We start from the raw sequence: 27,662 nt of genomic DNA on the forward strand, positions 1-27,662 counted from the left end.
AGCAATTCCCCCATGCAGAGACCGCCGGAGGTTATAGAGCCCTGTTACTGAGCATGCACATCTCCCCCATGGTAAATGGATCTTTCTGCTCATGTGGCAGTAAACCAACATGGCAGCCCCGATAGTGGTACAACTCGGTCATTATTCTACTTTTATCATCCATATCAATAGTTTAATAGTTGAGACTCACCCCTGATAGCATCTGATTCGTCATCAGCCCATACACATGTTGAGTGCTTTTGTCCATGTTTATAGTGTATCGTTCTTTGCACACATGTATGGCTCCATTACAAAAACAAGCAACAGTGAAACACTTTTTTTGTTTTAATGGATTTGTTTTTGTCGCAGGAAACGTTGCCGTGCAAATGGGGCCTAAAGGCAAATGTAATTAAAATGATGAAAGTTGGAGAATTCCAAGCGATTACAGATAAAAACCATCACCTGAAACCATATGAACACTAACTTCCAAGAAATTTTGTCTGAAAATGCAAATTTGCTATCTTTTTCAAGTGTGTTTGGATTTAATAGTGTCACATTATGGAACAGAAAATGTTTCAAATACACACTTGAATCAAAGACATAGAAGGTTAAAAAAAAAAAAATAGCGCTTTTGAATACCACAAACTTATGAGACTCAAAACTTCACAAAGCCAGTAAAATATAGCTAAGAATTATTTGTCCCAGCTAATTTCCAAAACATTTATTTTGTCTCGTTTCAAAAAATCTCATCAGGAGAATTTTTGCTTTATTTATTGGTGAATCTTTTTACTTATAACCCCCCCCCCCCCCCCAAAAAAAAACAAAAAAACAAAACAAAACAGAAAATATGTAATTTATTTAATTATTCGTGGAGTGGCCTTTTTTCTGTGAGCACACACACACACACACACACACACACACACACACACACACACACACACACACACACACACACACACACACACACACACACACACACACACACACACACACACACACACACACACACATTTTTTTTTTTACTTTCTTGGCTCAGAAACATTTGTCATTTATCAACATACCACAAGAATGCCTCTGTTGTAGAGTGTATGGTGGAATGTTGTCAGAATGCATCAATGGCCATGGTACCATTTGAATAATGGCGGTAGAATAATTGGGCTTCAAATTCTTGGCGGCTCCCTATTTCTATCTGTCCGCGTGCCAAAGTGTCCTCAGGCAAGGTACTGAACTTTAGACTGCTGAAGTGGCAAAAGTGTCAAAAACAAGTAAAGTCTATTTATCAAACCTGGAGTAAGCTGGATTAGAAATGAAGTGAACTGTGTCTTAATTTGCATTTGAAAAATATTAAATCAATAGAAAAGGTACAACATAAAAAAAATAAATGATGATATAATATGGTTTCGACTAAATGAGCACCAACTTATAATTTTGTAATTAATTTTTGTAAACGCAACCACGTTTGCATTTATTTTTTTTACTGGATGGAGGACAGATGCTATTTTTTTTTAACTAGACAGATTGGAGCCATCTGTTTATACATTGAACACCGAAGCCTACATTAATGACATGAAATCATTGTGCCTTAAAATTGTACCGTGTACCTTTAATGTTGCCTATCATACATGATCATAGTGTTGTGCTAGTTAGCGCTCTTGCCTCACATTAAGAGTTTGCATTTTCTTCCTGTGTATGTTTTCTCCCACGACCATTCATATGACAAAAATAGGTCACGCTGAACGGATCAATAGACGGACAGAGAGTCTATGTCAAACAATCAAAACGAAATCTACATAGATGTAAATTTGCAGGTCCAACGCTGATTCTCAACACTCAATTAAGCACTTTACCTCGAGAGAAACTAGGGAGCTTCCTTCATGATATCATTTTCCCCTGTCACACTAACGCTGAAGATACTGAATGACTGTTCATATAAAGGCCCGCTGTAAATGTGACAGAGACATTAGCTGCTGTTAGCCATCAGTTGAGCAGATCCTGCATCTATCCGTACTCCTCCGCATACATCCCACACAGTTATCGGGCTCTATGAATAATATATTCAAAGCACTCCACCAGTGTGATAATATGTTGGAGGGACCTGCCAGTTAATGATACACTTGTGATTCGGTGTACAAAGGCTGTACAGACTTTGAAAAGAACACTATTTGGTTGTCTGAAAACTTACCATCCAGTTCAGATATCCATGAAGTGACCGAATGTAACATCATATGTTCTCACAAAAGGATACAAAAAAAACAAATGAAGTTTGAATATACATTTACTCTATTTTCCCCTCTCATAGCAAATAATGTAATGAACTAAGATTTAGACAGGCGAATTATAAACAATGATAGATATTGACGAACTGAAGCCTCCAATCATGATGTCTATTTTTTTTTTTTTTAATTGTACAAAACCTGAATGTTATCTCCACATTTACTTTCAAGGAGCTGGTTGGTAGAAATCAGTTTTAATTTTGTTGATGTTGATTAGTCTCTAACAAACTGACACCATGTCAGCATCGGTCCTGCAAAGTTTCAGCCGATTTAAAAATGATTTGTGGCCTATTAAGCACATTTTGAACCCATTAAAATGCCATTTAAAAAATAAATTCAGTGTCAGCATCAATATGAAAAGCCGGCGTTGATGTGCTTCATCTGAGCAAAACTGCATATACAAGTTCTCAACCCAAAAGTTTGCATGAGCTGTACTTTTTACAGGTTTGAAGTAATTTTGTTTTGAAAACATCATGTTAATATTATTTATACTCCATGAGCAAAAGATACGTAAAGGCTATGCATTGTCACATCGTGGTGCCGTCCACAACGCTTTGCACACTGACCGATATAAGGACAACATCCAGGAAACTAGCTTGTAGCTACTGCTGCCATTACAGTCCGCTGGCTTGCACCCCAAGTTAAAATTTACAGAGTCACTGCCACTTTTTTCTCAAATTGCTCATTGGGACTACAAATGCGCAACCAGAAAATAAACACTACCAACGCATTTCATGGAGTTTTGTGACCGATCCTTCTACGCTCCCTGGCGTTACGGCAGTGAATTACTTCGCAGTACATACAACCTCGACACCGAACATCCAGGCACTGTGTAGGTTATGCTCTGCTCCAGACGTAACAACACACTGAAGCCTTAAAAGCCAAATATACACAGACAGATGCAGACGGAGCTTTCTGTCCACCTTTGTTTGTCACATGCTGAATTTGGTTCATTTCTTTGGAGCTTCTGGATGTGTTGCATACAGAGTAATACCACTGATGACTTGTAGGGGCAATGTTATGCTGTAAAGCTCACGTGAGACTAGCGACAGAAACAAAGAAAACAGAAATGATACAAGCACATCTACAACATTATCCCAAATAACATTGTAAATACCACGAGTGATATAAATGCATATTTTAGCAGTTTTGAAACAGGTTGATCATATTTCGATTAAAAGCATGCCTCCCATTGATTAAGAAACACGCCAACGTAAGGGACGCATGACAATATTTGAAAAGTATAAACCAATTTCCGTGTATAAAAAAAGTATACTGGGGCCTGAAGTTTTTGAATTGACAATATCAATGCCATAGATCCATACACAAGTGAAAGTCATTCATATTGATGTTTACTATAAGCTACAATACAATGGCTTGAAAGGTATTCTGTGAGAGAAATCAGGCAGAAAGTAAATGTGTTCCATGGGCAATATTTCTCCACATTGAAACTCATGACAGCTGTTTTATTTTAACCCTGAAACATTCAACATTTGATTTAACAAACTCATTATCACTTTGCCATTAATCTTAAAGCAATTGCTTATGTCTTGAATCAGCTGAATTCATTCTAATTATGTAGACATGAGAAGAAACTAACAAAGCGCCAGGCATTGTTTGGAATAAAAGGAGTCCTTAGCCCTCGACAGACTTCTATTCCACTGTTTACCCCATTACTTTTAAGGAAAATCTTAGTAATCTTGATACTTTTCTGAAGTGGATGAGAAGGTTTTTTTCTTTTCTTTTCTCTCTCACAATGGGAGCATCTTAATTCTCTTCAGCGAGACTTACTGTTCATTAGGCCTACACTTTCCCAGGATGATATGCTCTCATGAGACGGCCCAGTTTTGCAGACATAACAAACAGCTTCCTTTTCTCTCCGTGCCCAAGGACGCTACTGCCGAACAACAAGAACATAATGTTCTTTGAATACAACCTGAATCTTAAAAGAGGTTTGTTTTCATGCAACCTGCAGCTTGTTTCAAGTGACAAAGTGTGCAGGAGGACAAAACCAAACAGTATTTAGTCTGAAGAAAATTTAAGCCACCCGTCTAGCATCACCTTGGTCTTTTTATGCCACCAAAGAAGTTCTAACCCGCTGATGCGTAGACCCCAGAAAGCCTCTGAAGTTGTGCGCCTCGACGGTAGCAGCACATCTTTTGAGTCAGGCTCCGTTAAGAGCTGGCGCCTTCATGGATTTGCCTTGATCTTCCTTCCCATCCCACAGATACCCTTTCAGGTAGAGATTGGGGGGGATTCAGAGGCCAAGTATCTACCATAAACTCCTGGTTTCTGTTCTTCAAAGTCCACCTGAACACGTTGTGCAGTGTGGCAGAGCGCGATATGGTGCTGAAAGAGGCCACTGCCGTCAGGAAACACTTGAATGAAGGGCTGCAGCTCGTCTGTGAGGCTGTCCATGTAGGTGGCATGTCACAGAGGAGCACTCATGTAAATGTCAGGGCATTATGATGCATCCAGCGACATACCTTACACGTGATATTTCAGACTTTGGTATTTACCTGCAGTGTAAAAGACAACTCACTGCCAATGACATGCTAGTGACGGACTATGTATTTGTTCACAGTGACTACTATCCCTTATCAGGTAGTCGTATATATTTACATTTACATTGCTTCATATTCACAGCGATGTAAATGTAGTCATACGTCAACATCTGGAAAAAGAGGGGGATAAAACAGAACAGGCTTGCATTGCACATGATAAAAACTGGATAAGTGATCAGGTCTTTTTCAAAGCATCTGCGGACACTCATTCTGGGGATGTGTGGTCAGGGAGCCAGCTGAGACACAAAAATGAAATAATTCATGATTTTGTATTCTGGCATGTCTACGCAACAGACTGCTGAATGATTACATTCATTTATATAGTTAAAATGAACCCATTTGCATGTGTCCTGCTCAAAAGGTGAGCTCACAAGGTAGGGAATACAATCCCATATAAACCTGTTTTAGCCTCTAAGTTGAGCCAATTTTTGCCTTCTCCATTTTTGTAATGAATGCAATATTTGAAAAAAAATTCATGTGTCCTCATTTCCTAAAGAAAAAGTCACTTATTTCAAGAACCTTTAAGAAATATTTAGTCTGACCCAATGTAAAACTGCAGTGATAAAGCAGGAAGCGAGGCAGTCAGTACCTCTGACTGTAGAAATCAGTGCTCCGTTCACAGGTTTATGATGCCATGAAGGTGCAACACACACAATATAAACATCTTTATTATCATTTCAGTAGTAAATGTGCACGCTGGTAATTCAATGGAAAATTAAGCACTTCAATTGTGTTCCTAAATTTGTAAATGTGACTTCAAAAATGATTGAAATGATTGACTGATTGAAATAACTTGTCAAATGCATGTTAGTTCGGGGGGTACATACTGTCCAATTTCATCTTGGATCGGCTGGACTGAGGAAAAGGTGGCATAATAACCTTCAAATTTAAGTTTTTCTTTGTGTTTTGAAAAAGTCTATTTTTACAAATCTAAACAATTAGCCCAAAAAAATAGTCATATCAACATAAAGCCAATTTTAATGGTGCTAAAAACTGTGAAATGTAAAAGAAAACATCTATGCCAGTTGTATTTTGCAGCCTTTTGCATGCATGTTTTTGAAATTCACTATTACATTATGGCTTTGGGGGTACTGCTTGTTGGGTAGCAATAAGGTAGTTTACTTTCATGGCAGCATCACCGATGGCTCAGCCTGTTTCTCAGTGTTGCGTTTTGTTCGCTACTCTTAAAAAAGCGGTGTTAAAAATTCATTGCTAGTGTCACAATTTTTATAATTTGCATGGTGCGTTTGTGAGCCATGACTGCAGCGTACTAGTTTTGGCACACTGATGAATATGAATGAGAGACAAAATAAGTTATCACTACTTGATATTAAAAAAAAAATCCCTGTTAGTATTATTCATTGTTTAATGAGCATATTTACTACTGTAGCTCCATTTACAGGGAAGCTACCTGCTACTTTAATGGTCATCTTTTTTTCCATTTGTGGTAACATATACTGCACATATACAGTAGATTGTATATTATGGTGTTGGACTCAAGACCCTGACCTGTGTGTGTGTGTGTGTGTGTGTGTGTGTGTGTGTGTGTGTGTGTGTGTGTGTGTGTGTGTGTGTGTGTGTGTCTGTACTGCACTCACATCTCTCCATGGCAGTGGTGAGGTTTCCTGCACTTTCTTCTACAGTAGCTCTTTTGTGTGACTTTCCTCCCCACAGACATCCATGAGTCTTGGTGACCTATGACCCTGTCAATGTTTCAGTGGTTGTCCTTCCTTTGACCACTTATTACAGACATGAACTACTGACAACGCCCCGAAAGAATTTCCCATTTCAGATACGCGGGCTGACACCACCGTCTGCTATATCAAAGTCATTCAAAACCTTCACGCTGGCCCATTTTTCCAACCTCAAACACGTCAACTACAAATGTCATGTTCACCTGTTGCCTTATATAGTCTGCCCCCGTGAAAGGTGTCAGAATAACTAAACCATCAGTGTTACTTCACCTGTAGACAGGAGGAGTAATTTTTACCCAAATGCATTTAAATTAAACAATTTGGAAGTAAAAGTACTGAAAAATCTATTAATTTTGACCACACTTATAAATCTGCATTTATTTACCAGGAAAATCCTCAGAACACGGAAATGTAATAACAGCACAAACCAATGACTAACCCAGCCCTTGTTTATATGACGTTTCCAAGTGAAAACCCAAAAATAGACAGAAAGCTGTACAGAAAAGAAAGCTTTTTAGATCTCTGCGGTGACCTGTATGTATGTCTCAGCAGTCGCTTCTGTCTGCAAGTAATGTTCTGGAGGACATCCTAACATCTCTGAATTCAATTCAATCAATACTTTCCATTTAGACGACGGATGGATTTACGTAATTGAACCTCCGGGGTCTGTCAGTATGACTCAATCATTTATCTAAATGGTTAAACAGCTCACAGAAACCTGCTGTAATTTTTGTGAACTGCTGCAGTGAGCTGAAAATATCAGAAGCTGGAAGTGAGAAGCAGAAATTATGTTTTTTTTTTTGTTAAAGAGAACAAGTGTCTCCTCCCTGTGTTTCTCATTGTAATCCTGTTGACAGCATGAATATAAATGGGTATTTTACTAGTTTTTTTTCTTTCCACACATCTGTGCATGTTGCAGTATAAAACTGTTTCAAAGACACAAACTTGCTGAGAGGATTTCCTCTGTTGTTTGCATCATTCTTTGATGAGACACATTTACAAGTTCATCAAAGAGCCTGCATCACTTCTGACAAATCCAATACCATTTTAACAACAAGACGACACATTTGTTTTCTTTTCCTGCATCACTGGAGTCGAACACTATGGAGGTTTAATAGCATATATGGCGTGTGACACAGTGCAGGGGTTGCTCGGCGCTGCATTTTGCTCATTAAAGATAACAGACGTCAGACTTTTCCCTGCACCTGCAGCTGATGCTTTTCCTGCGATTGCTCTCCTCTTTTCAGCCGCGCTGGGTGTCTAAACGCTGCAATTAGTCAAAGTCATTTACATCCCAGGACTCTATATCAGACCACGCTTTTCTTATCTCATCACTTTTGTACTTTCAAGTAGCACTTTAAGGTGTCACATTAAGTGTGGAAATGTATTAAGGCACAATTTCTTCTGTTAAAGATTCAACTTGCTTCACGGATTCATTTGGTGCCGCTAAACTCTTCGAGAAAGGTTATTTTGTTCCCGTCATGGGAAAGAGATTTTTTTTTTTTTTTTTTTAAAGAATAGATAAAAGGGACTGATTACTTCTGTTACTGTATAATCAGGCTGAAGTCACAACAAATTTAGCTTTGAAGCAGCTTTGTATGAATCTCATCAGGAGTTACAGTAAATTAGGCCTCATTTACGCAACGGTTTCTAGTGAAAATGGAAAACTTTTAAGTTTTGGGGGTCAGTTTACATGACGCAACATGAAAATGGCTCTTCAGGTAGAACTTTAAAAATGTTTTTAAAAACTGCACGAACACCACGGTAAAAACGTTTTTTGTTTCGCATTTACAAAAATTTCACGTGTGCAGAGAACAATATAAACATTAGCAATGGAACTACACAGACATTTGTGTTGGCAAATGAGTGACTCAAGTATAAAACAATAAAGCCCCAAGAGAACATGGACTGAGAGTCATGGCACTCTGGGGGCAAACATAATTGTTTATCTACTGGTGCATGTGCAGAACAACTATATACAAACTGGGGCCTTAGAAAGCAAATACAAATAATTACTAGGGATTTTCAAAGACTAAAAGAGTAAAATGTCAGAACAATTTCCAATATTATGCTATCAATTCATTGACATTGCTGGAATCTTCCATATTTATTGACAAATAAAAAAATCCAAAACTGATATGAAACTTGCCTTTGTTCTGCAGACTCACAGACTTCTCTAGAGTCACAACACAAGGTTTTCCCCCTTTAACTTCTACATTATGCTCAAAGCCACTGCTGGCTTGTACCCAGTATTTCTAACATTTGGTCTCCATTACTCCCTGCAACAACATCAACATTATTTGGCAACTTCAAGAACAGCCAACAGCTCTTTTCCTTCTGCAGGGAAATCAGGCTTTATGTTATTGCAACCATGTTTTGATTTACAGAGAAAGAAAGGTTGACTTAGTCAAGTGATTTCTTTCCAATCAAATTCTGCTTCCTATACTTAGATAGAAATGTAGCATGTCTGTGTCTCAATAGGCATAATTTACTTTATATTTAAGCAAAAGAAATGACAGTTTTAGCTACATGATGTCATTTCTCCTATAATGTCCGATGCACACTTTAAACATTATTCAATCAGTCACTGAAAAAGTGATCTATCATGCATATATGGTATAATATTTCTTATTGAAAGACACATGTGGTGATGAAATTGATGATGAGTATCTTCTGTTGTGAATTGTGACGTAATGAAAACGGTTACGTTTATAGAGGTGATTTATGTAAAGTTAATGGAAAAGGCCAAACCACACACATCACTCAAATGATCATTTGATACTGTTTCAGGTGTGTAAATTATTTAGCATCATCCTGTATTAAAAGAAAGATGGAAATCACAACACAAAACCAAAATGGGGAGCGACAGTGAAATGTGAAACAACAGGTGCCGCCCACTTCTTCCACCTCCACCCATGACATGGATCCAGTTGGGAACAATAATTTAGCATAATTAAGGCATTTTCATGAAAGACTTGGTTTTGACAGCACTTGAGGTCATCCTTTTCCATTTAAACATAACAAAAACATTACACAGGAAAAGGAAAAGACAATTCTACTTAATTCTTAGTCATATCGTTTCTGCTTGATGGTACAATGTGTGAAATTTGTCAGGGTGAATTTGTAAAAATACAACAGCGATAGGAGACAGGGTTTTTTGGGGGGACATTTCACTGTATTTTGCACCAGAAGGTTCCATCAAAATTGGCTTTATATTGAGATTGTTGTCATTTTTTCTAACATATACGCTGTGCCACAACTAACAAAACATTTAAATTTAAGTCACCACTATTTTACCAGTCCGACCCACTCAAGATGAATTTGGGCTGAACTCCTTCAATTGGTAATTTTCATGCTCTCAATAGTCACTTTCCACAACTGTGACTTTCACCATGGACATGCCGGAAACACACACTCAAAGCAGTAATGTGAAAATATTGGCTTTGTTAAGTTGGAGCTGCACAACAAAATAAAAGCATGCAACTAAAGTCAGTACTCAAAGAACAAAATGTACCAACCACAATCTCCAAGCAGTTGGAAAATCCTTCAGTTACCATGAATAGATCTTGACCACTGATTCAACATGACTCAAGCCAATCTAAGGGTACTCCACTAAACTTGCAGGTCTTGCCATATTTCAAAATCTTAATGAATGACTTTCAGCTTTATCATTACTAATGAAGAGTAATCATGGCCCATGCAGTAGCGACTGAAATATGACCACATCGCTCAAGACATTATTGCGGAGATCAAATAAATATTACACGCAAAACTGGCCCGTCACTGTCCTTCCAGCAAAGTGACAAATAACTTACACAGGTCACCCACTTTGATTAATCTCAGAACTGAAATCATGTTTCTGGAAAATGTAGCTTTCGTGAATTTCCACATCCAAAGGATCTGCGAAGGATCTCCAAAAATCACTTTTCAACAAATTAAGTGCATGTTTTGAAGCTAAAATACAAAGGAGAACTACTGTTTGTTTAGTGTTTGGTCTTGTGTTTCTGCTTTGTTTTTCTGTACCTTTGAGTTTATGTGTCTCATGTGCAGGCTTCCTGAAGGCTTTGTCTCCTGTCTTCATGTTTCTCTGCAGCTTTCTGTGGACTTCAAGTCTCTCATCTGATTTCAGTCTAATTCATGTCTTCTTTCCCTTCCTCCTCCTAAGAGTGTGTCTGCTGTCCTGTGCTCCTCCTTTACCTCATGTTGATTGGTCCAGCCCATGATTGATCCAGCTGTGCCTCTTTGTCTCTCTCTCTCTCGCTCTCTCTCTCTCTCTCTGAGGCCACACACACCTGGGTATCTGAAAAAAACAACGGTGATATTTCCGTGTTTGGGCTGCGCATTTTTACACATAAACGCAGCTTCTACTTACCAGCTGTATATGTGGGACAGTGTAAATGAAGATTTTTTTTTTTTTTAAATAAACGTAGAGAGGGAAATAGCCATTGAAAAAAAAAAAAAACTGCATACATGTGCACGTGGCCTGAAGTGAGCAAGACAAGGTGCTCCATAAAAAAATTTGCACTGCCATGAAGGGCCAAGACATTAGTTGCTACAGGTTTGCTCAATAAGATGGGGTTATTTTTCTAAATTTTAATAAAATTTGACCAAAAAAACATAAATAAGAACTGCATTTTCTTTACTGTGAACTTTGATTTGTAAATTAATACTTTTTTGTTCTGCTGGCTAAGCTGTGAGACACCGTGTGGCAACCAGTAATGCATCAGTTGTCAATAAAGTGAAAAAACAAATAAACAACAATAATGTTTGTTTGTTTTTTTACAGAATAAATTATAAAACGTCAGCAATAATTTATTGAAATGCATTCATCCACTGCAATCTATCAGAAAATTAAAAAATAAAATAAAAAATAAGTTGGGGCATAACGGTGTTTGTTATTTTCTTTTTTCCAGTTTGATCAAAGAAGACCAAGCATGCATGACATTCAGTTGGTCTGTCTGAGAAGTTTACCAGTTATCTTCGTGAGTGGCGGATGGGCCTCACTGAATTTTTGGCAAATCCCAAAAAGAAGATTAAACTGCAAGAAAGATATCAAATGTGGTCAGCCACAGTGTGGTGCACCTTTTTTTGAAACACAACTGTTGCATGTACAGTTGAACCGTAAGACAGTAAAACATAATGCAGCTATCCAAAGATATGACCATGACCATGTCTGTATTGCTTATATACTATTCCTATAGTATATTGGAAATATGTTGTAGGCTACTCACCATCCCATGTTGTGAGATTACATTTAGTTCTAATGCCATATTATGTGAATTATTTCATATTGTTTAATATTATGACACTCTATGTTGTGTATATATTTTCCTTTGCATATACAATATACAGTATACAATTCTGTGTTGTGACCTAATTTAGTTTTCTTAATGCAATATCTTAAATTGAGTATATTTTGATTCCTCTTTACTCCTTTGTGTTATTCCCTTTCTCTGTTGCAAGATCTGGATATATTTGACTGTAGAACAAATTGTAGGAATAATAAAAGTAATCCCTGTTGCTATTGAAAAGCAAAAAGACGAATTCAAGTAAAATTCATCGCCATCACACTTGCTAGTATTATGACAATATTCATCATAAAACAACAAAAATAATAATTCAGAGCAGTTTTGTGAAGAAAAAAAACTTTCATTCACTTCTAAACATTACACCATGAAGTACTTTAATAACTTCTATTTCCAAAGCTTTGTGGGTACAAATGATATAACACTGCTTCAATTCCCTCACCTTGAATCTGGATCCGAACCAGTAAGTCTTCCTAAAAAGTAATTCTCTTCCCTGGAGTTTCAATGAATATGTAGAAGGAAATTTTAAACTGACAAATACTTCATTAGAAGAAAAGACTTTTGCATATTTTCAATTTGCGGAACTGAAATGGTTTGTGTCTGATATAAGGGAGTAATACACCGAGGACTGTTTCACACCTCGACAAGCAGGAGTTACTGGAGCAGCAGCATGAGCTAATAAAGCCAATGTTTATCTTTCAAAGGACATTTGCTATATGAATTCAGACAACTAATAAGGCTTGAATTTGAGGAAAGAAAGACAGACAACTGCTGCAGGACATAGTTTAACTTAACTCATTAACTGGGTGTCAATTATCGAGACAAATCCTTCCGGCTGTCATGAGCAGCTGTGTTGCATTTGGTTTATGCATGCACCGATCAGCCAAAACATTATAACCTTCCCTTTGTGCGTATGTTTTACAATATCTATATTCTGCAGCCGTTTGAGGCACAGTAGCTCATCCGTTGTTTTGGGCCATGCAGGCCAAAATGTACCCGTGATTGAGATCTAAGGAAGCTGCGGCCAGCCAGACGTGTATATTATTTTTGCAAGCACCTTCGCAACAATCTTGTGGACAATTTCTCACATTGTGTCCTGCAAGGAGAGAATCGGCTCTGAGCATGCTCTGAACTTGTATGTGCGCGAAGATCCTGTCGAGAAAGTGTCACCTTTCTCAAGTCATGTCTCTGGCTGGCTTTTGAATGTATCAAACCCCCAAAACCCCTTGAAGCTTCCCAAACAATGGCTGTGGAATTGTCTATCATTATTATTATTATTATTATTATTATTATTATTTATAAGGTCCAAGAAAATCCAAAATTAGGAAGAAGAGCTTCAAGAAAAACCTGTTCAATAAGTACATAATGTTTCTGTAGTCAATGAGTAATCACATCAAATAATTGTGATTTTGACAAATGTTTAACTTTTGTTTGTGGAGTTTGGTCTTCATGGTTTAAGTTTATGGGAGGATAGCAAGTAGCAAAGTACTCCAGTAAGTAGCAGACAATGTAATCCAATCAGATCATTTGAAAATGTTTCCACAGCCAATTTTAGGGGGAAGCTTCAACTTCGGGCCCATTTACACAACAACATGTCCAAATGCTTCAGCTTTGCGATTCCATTTCAGAAAAGCTTCCTGTTTACACAACAATGTTTTGAAAACGATTTTGGATTTGATGAAAATGGCAGAGACACTGAAAAAGATGTCAATGTTATGTTAGGCTACCAGTCGGTGATGTTGTTTGTTGTTGTTATGAAACTACACTACAATAATACTGTGGTAATCACGGAGCATTACAATGATTCAATGAGTTTAAATGGCATTATTGTGGTTTATGTTCATCTTATTGTGGTAGTTGTGGTTTTGTTTTATTGTGTTTTTGTAATTTAGTTTAGTTTAGTTTAGTTTAGTAATATTGTTGCAGCCATGAGTGAAATCTATTGTGTGTTTAATGTCCTGCTACAGTGTTACATTTAAAACCTTTGTCCATTGCAGTGGGTACAAAAGACAAAAGTGTTCTTTCTGTGGCATGATTCCATATGCGTTGAACATTAACAATGGGAGTGCACGAACATGAAGTCTATTGTTATTGCAGGTGATTGTCAACGACAGGATGATGGACTTGGAGCATTTCCTAAAGGTTTCACCTTGGGAGCTGTTGGGATTTCAGTGGTTCCAAGCACAATTCCCGTGTAAACGGACCCCAAAAATGTAACTAAAGTTTGACTGAAGGCAACAGCTGATCATTACAGACACAAATTTAACCAATCATATGTCATGATACAGTGATAAAAAAGTTTTCGGTGTCCAGCAATGACTCTGTTACCACTTCATCACTTTTCATTCCTTGTACTACTTTTGACAGGCTGACACACCTCACAGGAACAGCAGTTTTAGAGATGCTCTGACCCACTCACTGTCAAACTCACTCATTCCTTCTAGTCTGCTCATTTTTCTACTCATAGCACCTCCAGTTGTTGCTGCCTTATATATTCTAACAGGTGACATGATAAATATTGTTATTCACTTCACCCGGTCATAATGTTCAGGGTGATTGGTGCATATCGTCTACTTTAATACTTTAAATACATGTTCTCACAAAAATGTGATAATTGAGTCTCCCAATTGAAGGAATATAGAAGTTAAACATTTGTGTTCTGTGGGACAACTGAACATATTGTATTCAGTTATCTTCCTACACAGCTGGGATTTCTCCCACTGCTCAAGTTGGGAAAAACAAAACTATAAATTAAAGTTCAGGGACTTTCCTAGTCGGTTGGCGATGTCTCCTCAGCGCTCCACTTTGCAAGGGAAGATAAGAGGTCAGAGGTCACTTTGGTCCCACAGAACGTCAAGCTCTGAGAAGAACCAGTTTGAAGCAGTTTTGGAGACAAAGGAATAGCAACTTCACCATAGCAACGCATACATCACGGGGAACTGACCAATGTGAGGTTGAGGTGGCGTATGCAAATGTCTAAATATGAACCACGCGTTGCAGCTGTGCCCTTCTTCGTTGTAAACCCGGCCTGTATACTTGGGTCTGCAAGGAAGAACGGTCCGAGCGCGTATTATGCAACTCTGATATATGGAATTTTGTAGCATTATGTAATCTGATATGCATTTTTGTAATCTCTTGTTTGTGTGATTATTAAATTCACTATTGAAGAAATTAACGCTCTTTCTGCCTCTCCCGGATCAACGAACATGCAGGAATTCAGGGGAACACGGGTACAAATTCCAACACCTTCTTTCTTGGATGCTCTTTGCCCACACATGTGAAAAACTTGCATTGCCATTATATCTCATATACATTTATAGGTTGTTTTCCTTTTCCATTTCAATAGAATAATTGGAAAACATCAAAGTGTGGCCATCAACCAACTTAGAGATGAAAAGCAAATACTCTTTGCCACTTTAAAATCACTATAATATCTGATACCCATGGGTTATTTTCACTGTATAGAAAAGGGACAGATAATGGTGAAGAGGATCTAAAGTTGTCTCGGTCACATTTCAATACACGTTCTCAAAGCAACTAATGGAACAATTTTCTGACACCTATTACATGTTAAATAGACTGGGATGAAAGCCAGGAAATGTATTCAGTCATTTCAACGACATATTTACATGCACTACAATGATACTATGCAATCAATTGGTTCAGTAACACAGCAAAAATGGGAAGAAGAAAAAAATTCCGTGTTTATTTTCTAAGTGCACTTTGTTAGGGAGTAGTGTGACGGATAAGTCATATGAGGGGGCACAAACAACTTATATATAGTAAATGCTATTCAGTGGTGCATCAATTGCAAAACCCTGCATGCTTGGAACAGTGGTGAACCTTCACAAGAGGCATTTGGGAAAATATAACATAGATTGATGAGACAGAATTTTAACGTTTTGGAAGGTGTGTCCTGTTACAACTGGAGCAAGACTGACACAGCATTTCATAAAGACAGAATTTTACCAACAGTCAGACATGAAGGTGGGAGCAATAGCATGATGGTCTGGGGCTACTTTGCTGCATCATAATCTGAAAGACTCTTTGGAATTTGTCCCAAATTCTTCATTGGGGATGTTGACTCTCATAGGGCTTGGTAAGTTTGAACAGCTTTACCTTGTTTAATGCAAACATGACAACAAGTATGACAAATATGCACACACACAAAAGAAATCAAGAATGGGGCAAATAGCACGTTTCAATCAAGGGTTAATTTACAGTCACATGGGGGTTAATCCCACTATCAAATCTTAGAATTTTTCACATTGTGTTAAGAGTGTCCACCACTGCACTGTGGTGTGGTGAACGTCTCCAAATGTTCCTCAACAGACAATAAGCTCTTTTCTCATAGGTTCATGTGTAGTGAAGTGAGACCTTCTGGTCTTCACATCAATCAATATTTACACTTTTATCAATGTTAGAACCCTCAAGCTATCAAATTATCAAGGATATACCCAAGTCTATGCTGATCGATGCAAAAAAAGAAAGCCACTATAGTTCACAATCCTCATTAGAGAACAACCAGTGGGTTCCGAGATTACATTTTGGATGCTGAGCCTTTTTAGCCCTCAATTTTAAATGTTCACCTGCGAATGTCCTAAAGTCACCCAACTGTGATTAGTCAAACAACTGAAACAAGAATGCTTCTGGAATCCAAATCTTGTCCCTTTTGTCTTCAAAATACCACATTTGTCCACACTGTGTGTATGACAAGAAGATGAATGGACCTTCCAGAGACGTGCAGCCCAGTTTGCAGATGAAGCTTAATTAAAAACAAAGGCACAGAGAAATACTTTACTGCTACGGAAGCTTCACTGAAGTATTTTAGTGCACATAACGGCCAGCAACCAGAAGGAAAAGTCGGCTGAACTTAAACAACAGGGTAGGTCACAACTGATACTAAAACAGCAGCGATCCGATCAACACTATGTAAAAACCCTTCAACACATTGCAGAGGCGTGAATAAGATCAACAGCAGCCATGGCAACCTCTTGTGTGACTCTCTATGAGACTGAAATGCCATTGTTTCAAATCAACAACTCTGAGTGTCCTTTTCAAACCCTCACATGGATTTAATGGGCTGGAACGGGAGTAAACAAAAGCAGTTCAGTCAACAAATGCTGGATTTGAGTCCAGCTTTGTATGAGTGGAAGGGAAGCGGACCCGAGCTCAACAGTTACTCCCTGAAGAAAGATCATTTTACATGCAACATGTGATGAAACATTCCAAATCAATGTAAAGATGCAGAAAATGCTTTTAGAAAAAGAATGTTGGCGACAGTAAGCTCTCAGAACAGCGGCGTTTCCAATTCCTGGTCTTACAGGACAGTCATTCCCTGCAAGGTTCACATGTTTTGCAGTTCCAACACACCTTATTCAAGCCGACCGGGTCAATATAAGATATATAAGGCTCTGCAGGAGAGCGATAACAAATGCAGGGAGATGTTTAAAGCATGCAGGAAAGAGGCTTTCCTGCATCAGAATCAGGAGGCACTGGTGTAGAATATCCCTCATGTGATCACTTCCAGTTATCCATCTAAACTAATTTGCAGGCTTAAATCAATGCTCAAGTCTGAACTGTTGCAGGAAAAGCACAGAATCAAGTGTTGGAATAAAAAACCAATGCGCTGATACAACTTTAGTTCTTCCGTCCAGCCTCTGAACAATAAACAGACTTAATAGGCGTGTAGTGGAAGCAGAAACTTGACATGGCGTCTCTTTATTACCTTTTATCCACGTAATAGTTCATCTGTGGTTTGTCGTAAATGCTTGCAGCGGTTCTTGGAGGAAAATAAATATTTAAAGTATAAACAAAGCAGCGCAAACACCCTGCTGAGCTTGTTTTTAATGAGCAGCAGATTGTAATGCTGGTAAAACGTGGTGCAATGTGGTTGAAGCCTGGTGGAGGTAAATGTTTTAACTGCAGTTTGAATTCATTCATGTGTGGCTCATACGGTTGCATTTCAATATTAATTTTTTTCCGTTTCAGGACCCCTAAAGACACGTTTTCCTTTCTTCAGACGAGAAGCAGGTGCTTTATTATGTGCAAATTTAACCAAAATGTTATTATATTGATTTGAAAGTACTTTTGTGTACTTAGTGGCAGTTGTGTAGGAGTAGTTTTATACAGTCCTGCTCAGTTTGAAGTAGTTAGTGACCAAGAAAAACAGAGCGCAGACAAGATCAGGTGATTTAAAGATTTGGTTTGTGGTACTCCAGGAGTTCTAATCTGGCCCTCGGGGTAACATTACAAAGACAACTTGATCTCAGTTTTTTATTAGGAGTAAGAATCATTTGTGGTTTATTTACTGGGGACAACACAGTTTCAGTCAGAGTAGCAGTCATCGTTTTGGTTGAAAAGTAAACAAACCACCTTGTGAGGTTGAATTTGTAAGAAACATGCACTAAAGTCTTGTTTGCATGACATTTCAATTGGATATTCATCATTTTCATTTTAGAAAATCTTTGCCGCCTTTACACAGCAACATTATAAATATTTTCACTTTTTTTTATTTTATTTTTTTTAAAACAGCACTCACTAGTGGCCCGACATGGAAAAAAAACATTGTTTCCAGAGTGTCAGACATTTCTATGCAAACTAGCATAATTTTTTTTAATTGTTACACAGAACTTTACTAAAAATGACAATGCCAAAATGATGCATTTTCACCCAAAACGTTGTCGTGTGAATGGCGCCTAATGCCATCTCTGTATGGATGATTCCATAGCCACAATAAATTTTGAAGTGAAAATATGCATGGTCAATAAAGAAAATGGGTTTGAAACATTTCACATTTTTTGCACCGAGAGGCATCTTTATATAAAGGACTTAATGTTTTAATAGAACTTGTTTTTCTTTATTAAACATTCAGGTCAGGTTTTGTAAAAACATTTTTTTATTAAAGTTCCATGTTTGCACTTAAGACGAAGGGAAAACATTTGGAGTCATTTTGACTGTTTTGTCACAGTGGTTCTTTTCAGAATACAGTTCTGTTCAGCTTTATCACTTCAGCAGCTACAGTATATCTACAACACAGAATAAAGACATGAAGTAATTACCTGTCGTCATAATGTTGTTTACTCTTATCAGTCAATCATTTAAAGTTGAAAATACTTTTTGTATGTGGAGCGAGTTGTAAAGTTTGAGGCGTGATGCTGATCTTCCACTAAATTATGCCACCGTTTAATCATCATAATGAACTATTATTGACGGCATATTGAGTGACTGAGTTTCATTTCATACCTCTTTAATCACGGCACAAATTAGCCAATAAATACATGTTTTACAATGGCGGCCCAGATACGTGTGAGGGTGTTGTGTTCTGCAAACTTCTTGATATTGCAAGAATAAATCCAAGGCACTATTGGATTTAGTGTAAAACATAAAGGTTATAATGTGCCACGATCGAAACAGTTTTGAGCTGCTTCATACAGCAGCAACTGAAATAGAGGACTCCTCCAGTGCTTTATAATCAGAGATAACATGCCTATTACTTCCAGTTTAATGACTTTACATGGCAGTTATTCAAATCTATCTCTGTAATACGACAATCAGCAGCTCCTCTGACCATAAACCCTCAGCAGGAATGATATGAAAAAGGAGAAGAATGACTGTTTTGCTAAGTGTAACATAATGAGCCTGGTCCCAAGAAGATGAGTTACAAGTTTCATAACTTTGGCAAACAAGCTGCTGATGTGGAAAAAATAAGGCCGATAATGAAGTTACATGTTGCTTCTTTTGAACTTGTTGCAGTTTTATATTCACTTTCTAAACTCCCCATGGCTCAAAATTCACAATCAAGCCAAGTCAACCACAATAATAACACTGAAGTTTTGAGATTATTGCTGTATGATGATGATGCATGCTGGGAAAGCAATGTGAAATATGATTATATTGATGAACCGCAGGGAATTTTAGTGTTCAGGTTGAATATGTCTCCTGACATCATTTAAACCAGAATCACATTATTTTTTACTGCTTGAGAGTTAAAGTTGGGTCACACGTTTCAGACTTTTTGTTTAATTTCAGGGTGAAACAGTTATGAACACAAGTATCTTCTCATATTGTCACACCATAGAGTGTTATTAATGAACCAGGCAAATTTAAATGAACATAAAATTGCAAAGAAAAAAAAAATCATTAAAAATCATTAAAGATCCATCAACGTGGCTCTCAATAAAAATGTAACTTCTTTATTGCACCAATTTGAGACATTCAGAGCAACAGCTCAGAGCTGTTCAGCAAGATACTGATGATGAGGAAACAAACTAGTGGAAGATGAAATTTAGTTGTTTGGTTGAAATGCTGAAATGAGGGCATTTTCTTTGAAGAAGGTTTGACATGTAAGATGAGAGGAATTGTTTGTGTGGCAGCTATATTTTGGGCACTATTTCTATCGGTGGAATAATATAGTTATTCATAAACGTTTGTGAGGTTACGTTGAAGAGTTGAGTTGTGATCAGGAGTGCAGAAACAACAGAAAATGACAAAGTTGAGCTTGACCCCATGCTGTGGGATTTTTTCCCCTGACCTGACTTATCATAAGTTATGGGATTAAGTCACACTACTCAGGCCAGCGTTGCACACCAGCGTTACCCGGCAAAGATGTAGCTACCAATATTGAAAAACATTTTCTACCATTAGTTATTTGTTTTGAACCAAATGTTTCTGAGAATACTTATATTTTAATCATCTAAAAGTGTGTAACCCAGTAATATCAAAATGTCGATATTCGTTACTGATTCTGTCATCCAAAAACTGAATCATATAGAAGTTGACTTGATCGGACTTCTAACTTATTACTATAAAGAAATTCTAGAAGCTGTAACACTAAGTTTTTAGATGAAAACAGCTGTGTCTCTTGGTCCAAACTGATCATTTGTCTCAACATGCAAGCAACATTGTTTTCAACAATTTTTTCCGTTTCTATGTAAGCATCATCATTTTCAAAACATTGAGCATTTTCGCTCGAAAAGTGGTTGTGTAAACGGGGCCAAGGAGCTGTCTGCTGCTGTCTGGATGTCTGCTGCTTATCTCAGCCGTTTTGTTGCGACCTCCTCTTATTGTCATTAGTTCATAAAGCTTTATCCTTCAAGAACCGCTGTTGGCACAACTTGTCTCGTTCTTCCTCCTTCAACAAATCTGATTGAAACGAGTGGCTTGTTATCTTGTTATCAGGCTTTTCACAGCGCTTAATGGTGAAACGTTTCGTTAAATGCAGTGACGCTTGTGCAACGAAACACAGAACGCATGCAGAACTGTGGCCTTTCAAGACCGGGAGTGCCCCCCTCTGAACTAAACAGATGCAACTTCAGATGAATCTAATGAGTGAATCAGTCAATAAACTGACCCACACAGCGCTGACAGCTCAGCGAATGTCTCACAGCGACACTTCAATGACACAGATATATACACAATTCTAAGGGCACTTCTTGAGAAAGACAATAAAAAGTATTGGGTGATGTTAGCCAAAGGCATGTCTTCAATCTGAGATGTTTTCATTATAACCGTAACTACCATAATTGACTATTATACATATTTAGTATATAAGATCAATGTGAACAATCATATTTTGTGGTTTCTACACATGTCATGTTAACATCTCACATAATGGTAAGCACTTACCCTCAAGAGAGAGAATTTTGCAGGTGTTACTCTTTTGGACCCTTGTTTACATATTCTCCTTTTGCTATGTGCTGTTCAGAAACCTGCATGTGGACTCCATAATCGATTGTAAACTCATTATTGTTGTGATATCAACATGTGCAATATATTCATTGTTTCGATGTACATGTCACAATCACAGTCAGCGCCAATTGGGCACAAGAGAAAGCGAACTGTTATTTGGCAGTGAAAGACGTTTATGCCATCTGTGCATTTTATTGATCATGAATGTTCATGTTCACCTGATATTAACACTTGTCTGTAGCTTTAAATGTGAGTGTGTGTGGTTGTCTGTCTCCGGCACCCTGTGACCATCAGAAGGGTGAAGCAGTATTTATGATGAATGGATATCTGTTTGTCTCATTATTGCTTTCGCTTCCAAAAGGTCATGTACACGATTTAGCATTCTCTAAATGAGAAATAACATTGCAAAGCATACTTCAACTGTGGAAAAATGCATTAATACATGCAATGAAATCCTTGTTTCTATTACCATCTTCTCACACGTTATATATATATATATATATATATATATATATATATATATATATATATATATATATATGATTCCATTTGAATACCAGTAAACATGTTCAATAAAAGATTAGCAGAAATATCTTCAGGGAACACTTCAGCCTTCTCACGAGATTTAGAAATGCAATTAAGGTGATGCACGAAATTGCTCAACCAGAGTAGATTTGTTTTTGTCTTCCCTCATTTAAGACTGGTCTCCTGATGATAGGTTACTTGTTCATCGTCACTGCAATTGCACATCCAGTGTGATGATGGGAGAATGAGCTAATTTCAATTTTGTCATGGATAATGCCACCTGATTTTATGCTGCTGAATCTCAACAAAGCATCCATCAAAGTGTCCACATAAATCATCCCTGACAACACGGTTAAAAACAAATAGACATTAAAAATCTTAAATACAGAGTCACACCGAGCCTTGCCTGTGCACCGACTCCGGCTTGGCTCCGACGGACCCACGTTTGGCACCAGATCATCAGTCATATCTCTGTCCTCTATTTCTGTCAGTGTCCACAATTACACTGATTAAAAGTGACATCCCATTCAATCCTTTTTTTTTTTTTTTCACAACTTGCAATCTTGCGATTGCTTTATGTGCAACAATGTCAACAATCAGCGGCAGAGCACGAAGGAAAACACGGCAGCTGTGTGTCCTGGGAGATCCGTTCTCGACGCCATGATGAGAAACAACTTACAGCTACGTGACTCACCTCTTTGGATGAGCACACAGAATATCCGGATATCTGTTCTGAACACTGATGCACCACTGGCAAGCAGACAAGAGTTCCTGCTTCGTGAAAAAGAGTCAGGACTTTTGCCAAGGATAATCAATGAGTCTGCTCTGCCTTTTCAAGCGTGAATCAAGTTGAGTGACTTGAAGGAGTGCTGCCATCCTGCAGTACAAACTGCAATACTGCCGGTATTTCCACTTTTCTTTTCTTTTTCTTTTTTTGTTTTTCAGTTTCCACTGGCTAACGCTAAAAGCTACCTGTTGAGAAGATGCAGCAATTTTCTCATTCAGCTCTTCAGTTGACTCGACAGTGATGATGCTCGACGGACACTTTTCTGTGATGAGAATCACCTAAATTACCTCCACTGGGGACGTTCAGAGTCCAGCTGAAAAGTATTAAGCTTTATGTAGTGTGGTGGAAATGAGAGGTGTGGTGATTTGGGTTAGCAAATGGACAAACAGGTATTAGATTTAATGGTTGTTGCTACGTGTCTCACAAAGTATTAATGGTTTTCGGAAGATGGAAAGAGGTGTGAACACGCGGAGCGGATATTGCCTCATGTCGTGCTGGAGGTTGGTTTTATGTGCACTTACAGTGAAGCGCTGCGTGCCACTGTGTCCAATGTACGGGCAGTTCCCGATGCCTCTGTTGCCTGACACACACACACGCACGCACACACACACACACACACACACACACACACACACACACACACACACACACACACACACACACACACACACACACACACACACACACACACACACACACACACACACACACACACACGGGGTCAAGTCAAGAAAGGAAAAGTATGTGAAAAGTGAAAGGTTTCATCATTGTGCTGCATTGACGATTGACACTCACCAACTACACAGTCAGAGACAGACACCTGTGCAGGCGGAGAGATGGACACCAGGAAATATTTCCAAGTTAAAATACCCACTTTAAAGTGTGCATGCATTATTCAGCTGCACATAAAACATATTCTCACCAGAGCCTGGTCTTCAACCGGTCCAAAGAGCAATCCTGACACTCCATTATTCATTTTCCTCCTCTGGCTCCCAGGTTCTGCTCGTACCAAGTTCTATTCACTCATGTTCACCTCGAAAACAGAAACAGAAACTCCAGTGATGGTCAAGCCACCTGAACAAGGACCCAAGCCTCTCATTGTGCTCTAATAGTTGAAGTTACTTTCTCAATCTCAAAACCAACCTCTTTTACTAATTATTCTCTATCGCAGTGATTTGTGTGAGCCAAACTCCCTCCATGCCAGCTTCTTTAAAAAAAAAAAAAGAAGTAATTATCTCTGCCTCCTTTCATTGTCAGTAATTCATAAAACATTTCTCTTCTCACGAATCGGTGTTGTGCAAAGTTCTGCACAACACTGAAAATTACTGAACTTTAATTATGATGTATTAACTGAAACAGAGCAAAACAATGTGTGTTTACAACAATAGAGGTGGGTACAGCTAGTATCAATAGTGCATGGCATCCATGTGCCCCTGCGTTAAGGCTCCTGATTTTGACGAGTGGCTTGTTATCTTGTTAGCAAGCTTTCTGCAGAACTTCAAAGTAACTCATTCATTAAGTGCAGAGGCGCAGGAAAACAGAAAACATGCACGGCTGTGGTCTTTCAGGACCAAGAGTGTCCACCTCTGAACTAATTGATGTAAGTTCAGCTGAACTAAATGGGTGAATCAGTCGTTAGACTGACCTGCACAGCGCTGACGCCTCAGCTAATGTGTCACAGCAACATTTCAATGTCAAAGCAGCAACAAAAACAGCTCTGACCTACCTGAACTCATTCGTTCTGTTGGACGCTCTCCCCACAACGCTGTGCAAAAGAGCACCGCGCTGTAGCATCGTGTACAAAGACCCCAGTCTCTTATTGCTCTGCAGTGGGAGAAATTACCACAGCCAACTCACAATGTCTTTATTCAAAACCAAAGCTACATATCCTACTTCTTTGTGTCCATTTCACTAATTTATTCCTTTATAAAAACAATTTTATTATGTCTAGTAGCATTCCGTCACATCACCTGATCAACCCAAGTTTACCTCTTAGCGCCTATGTCTGCTAAATGTACTTTGACATTAACTTAAGCACAGAAGTGTATATGTTCAGGAGGCTGGATGAGTTTAGTATCTCAGGATCTTCACATGCGATGGAAGGGGAGATCATGAGATTGACCGCAGTGATGGAGTCGCTGTATCAGACTATTGTGGTGAAGCTGGAACTCGCTGAACTCTCTGCATCCTTATTGTCCTAAATTGTCTCCAGTTAGAGATCCACCAGCTGCATCCTACTGGGACTAGACCCTGAGGTCAGGTCAAGCTGGACAGAGTTGATCTTTTGAATGGTCTGGCTTGGTTCCCATTAAAGCAGCTGGGCTTCCTGCCTGATGCTTCTCTATTTAATAATTTCTCATTTTGACTAAACAGGAAAGTGGATCGACATTTTGAATTTTGTAATTACATTACATACATATTTTTCATTATAGATTCAAGGAATAGATCGAAAAAGGAGAAGATGAATAAAACATTTTGGCTTTAAGGCCTGTTCACAAATAATGTTTTCAAAGGAAAATGCAAAACTTTCATTGTGTTTTCAGTGTCCGTTTACATGATATTGGTGCACTGGAGCCAATGAAAATGAAAATGAAAACTTTTTGAAAGTGGTTCCTGAGGTGGAACTTATTCACAACATCCCGACTCTGTCTCCGTGTAAACATGGAAAACGCAACTTTCTGAAAACGCTTGGACTTTGACTCCATGTAGACTGCTGCAGCACTGCTACTGCACATGTAACCACAGCCACAGTAAATATTTTTTTATACACATGAGCGAGTAGACAGACAATAACAACAATGGCGGCCTCCAGAGTGTCATGACTTCCAGTTTATATTCTCCTGGGACCTAATTTAGCCAGAATTGACATAGTGTTGCCAAAAACCAAGCATACAAGTCAGGACACTGATAGAGCCCGAGGGAAGTTATCAGAAGTCCAGATCGCAAAGCCAAGTTCAGAAACGCAAAGGAAGTCGAGAAGGCAAAGGCACAAGAAAGGCAGTGAAATGAACTGGCAACAGACAGACTGAGGACAGCACACCAACCCTCGGTAGGCGGACAAGAGACGACGAATCACATCTGACAACAATCAGAAAAGCTGCATGCGTGCAGCAGAGCAGGACATGACGACGGGGTCAGACCGTCACCCGAAACAAGAGGAGAGTCGATAACAAAACATACCCAGCCACCACATGAAACCGAAATCAAAAATACATGATAAGAAATACATGGAGAAACACAGAATACATGTGGAGTTCTGCGATCCCTGGCAAGAAGGAGCTCCCGACATAACATTAATGAGGTTGTCTGTCGTCCAGTCCAGAACTCAACCGTCTCCACCAAAAGCTCTCTGAACCTCTGTGGGATGGATAGTAGGAAAGTTTTATGAAAAGCCACAGAATGAAATACTAAAACCTTCTAAACTTTGTTCTGCAATGCAATGTTTGTTGTCCTCTAGATACTTGTGAGGGAAGATAAAACAAATATAAATAGCAATAACTTTCTTTGCAGGCCCTCTCTGTGAGTATTAAAAAAAAAGAAACTATTGTGTCCTTCAGAGGCAATATCTCGTCAGTTACTCGAACTGGACTTTGTGTATGGATTTCATTGCCTTGCTGTTACTTTAAGCAACCGGTCCAAACCACACACAATACTGTCTTCCCTCTGAATGCCCGCTTACTCTTGTCAGTTCTTTTCATCAAATTTTCTGCACACGCAATTCGGCTTTCATTACCTTCTTTTTGATGCAAGTCGATGTGAGACAGAACCACATTTTTCCTCTACTGTTCAGCATTGTCTTCAATATTCAACCATCTTGCAACAAACATTTTATTTGTCTTCAACTTTCTGTTTTAATTACATCCATCAAGCTCGTTGTTAAACCGACACAAACTCTCTCACATAGAACACAACTGTTTACTGCAGTGCCGCAAAAAGCCTTTTCCAGAGCAACAATGTAAAACAATCTGTAGCTGTTTGTTGTTTCGTCCTACTGAGCCGTGACTCACGCTGGCAGCTGCCCTGTAGGAACAGGACCACTGTGCAGCCTATATGAGTGTGCGGCTGGTTCAGCGAGGGCAGTGATATAATCCCTGTGTGCAACTTTATAACAACCAAATATGTGGGAAAAGTTGATGAGAAGGTGGGCATTGTGTTTTCACTTTTATAGCTTTTGTTTCTCCACTGCATGTTTTTTTTTTTTTCTTTTCATTCTCCTGCTGCTATTAGCCATGTTTCCCTCGAATTAAATGTGAGGCAAATGTGGCGTTATTGACTGAGCAGTCCCCATTTCACCAGGCGGCGGTGGAAGAATTGTGTTATCACCATGACTGCAAGCTATATAAACTTTCACTCTTGAGTAATAAAGCTTCAAATTAATCAGGCAAATCGTGTTGTTGTGTTTTGCTATCAGTGGCCCAGGCTGCCGTGTTTCATCAACACGCCCAGCCAGCCAATATTTGCTGCTTTTCAGGAATGAGCAGCGACTGTTTGGAAACAGCTCCTTCACACCCGGTATGAGGGGGGATTGAATGAGGCTTTAGCAGAGTTCTCAACAATGTGACATAAATTGAGGCTCCAGGAGCCGGAGGATTCTGGCTTCGTCATCCCGGCCTCAATTGGTCCCATCTGATGAAAACAGGAGCTGAATATATTCCTGAAACAGAAAAATGGGCCCAAGGTGCACAGCAGAGAACCAAAATACAATAGACTGCTTCAATATTAATGAACATTCAAAATTAGGAGCCAGTGGTGGGTTCAACCTTACCTGAAAGAAGTTCAAGTTCATTTTTAACATGCTTTGGACTGTCATAGTTTCGTCTCTGTTGTTAATTTTTCTGCATGAA

Source organism: Blennius ocellaris (assembly GCF_963422515.1).
Source record: "Blennius ocellaris genome assembly, chromosome: 16".
NCBI lineage: Eukaryota > Metazoa > Chordata > Actinopteri > Blenniiformes > Blenniidae > Blennius > Blennius ocellaris.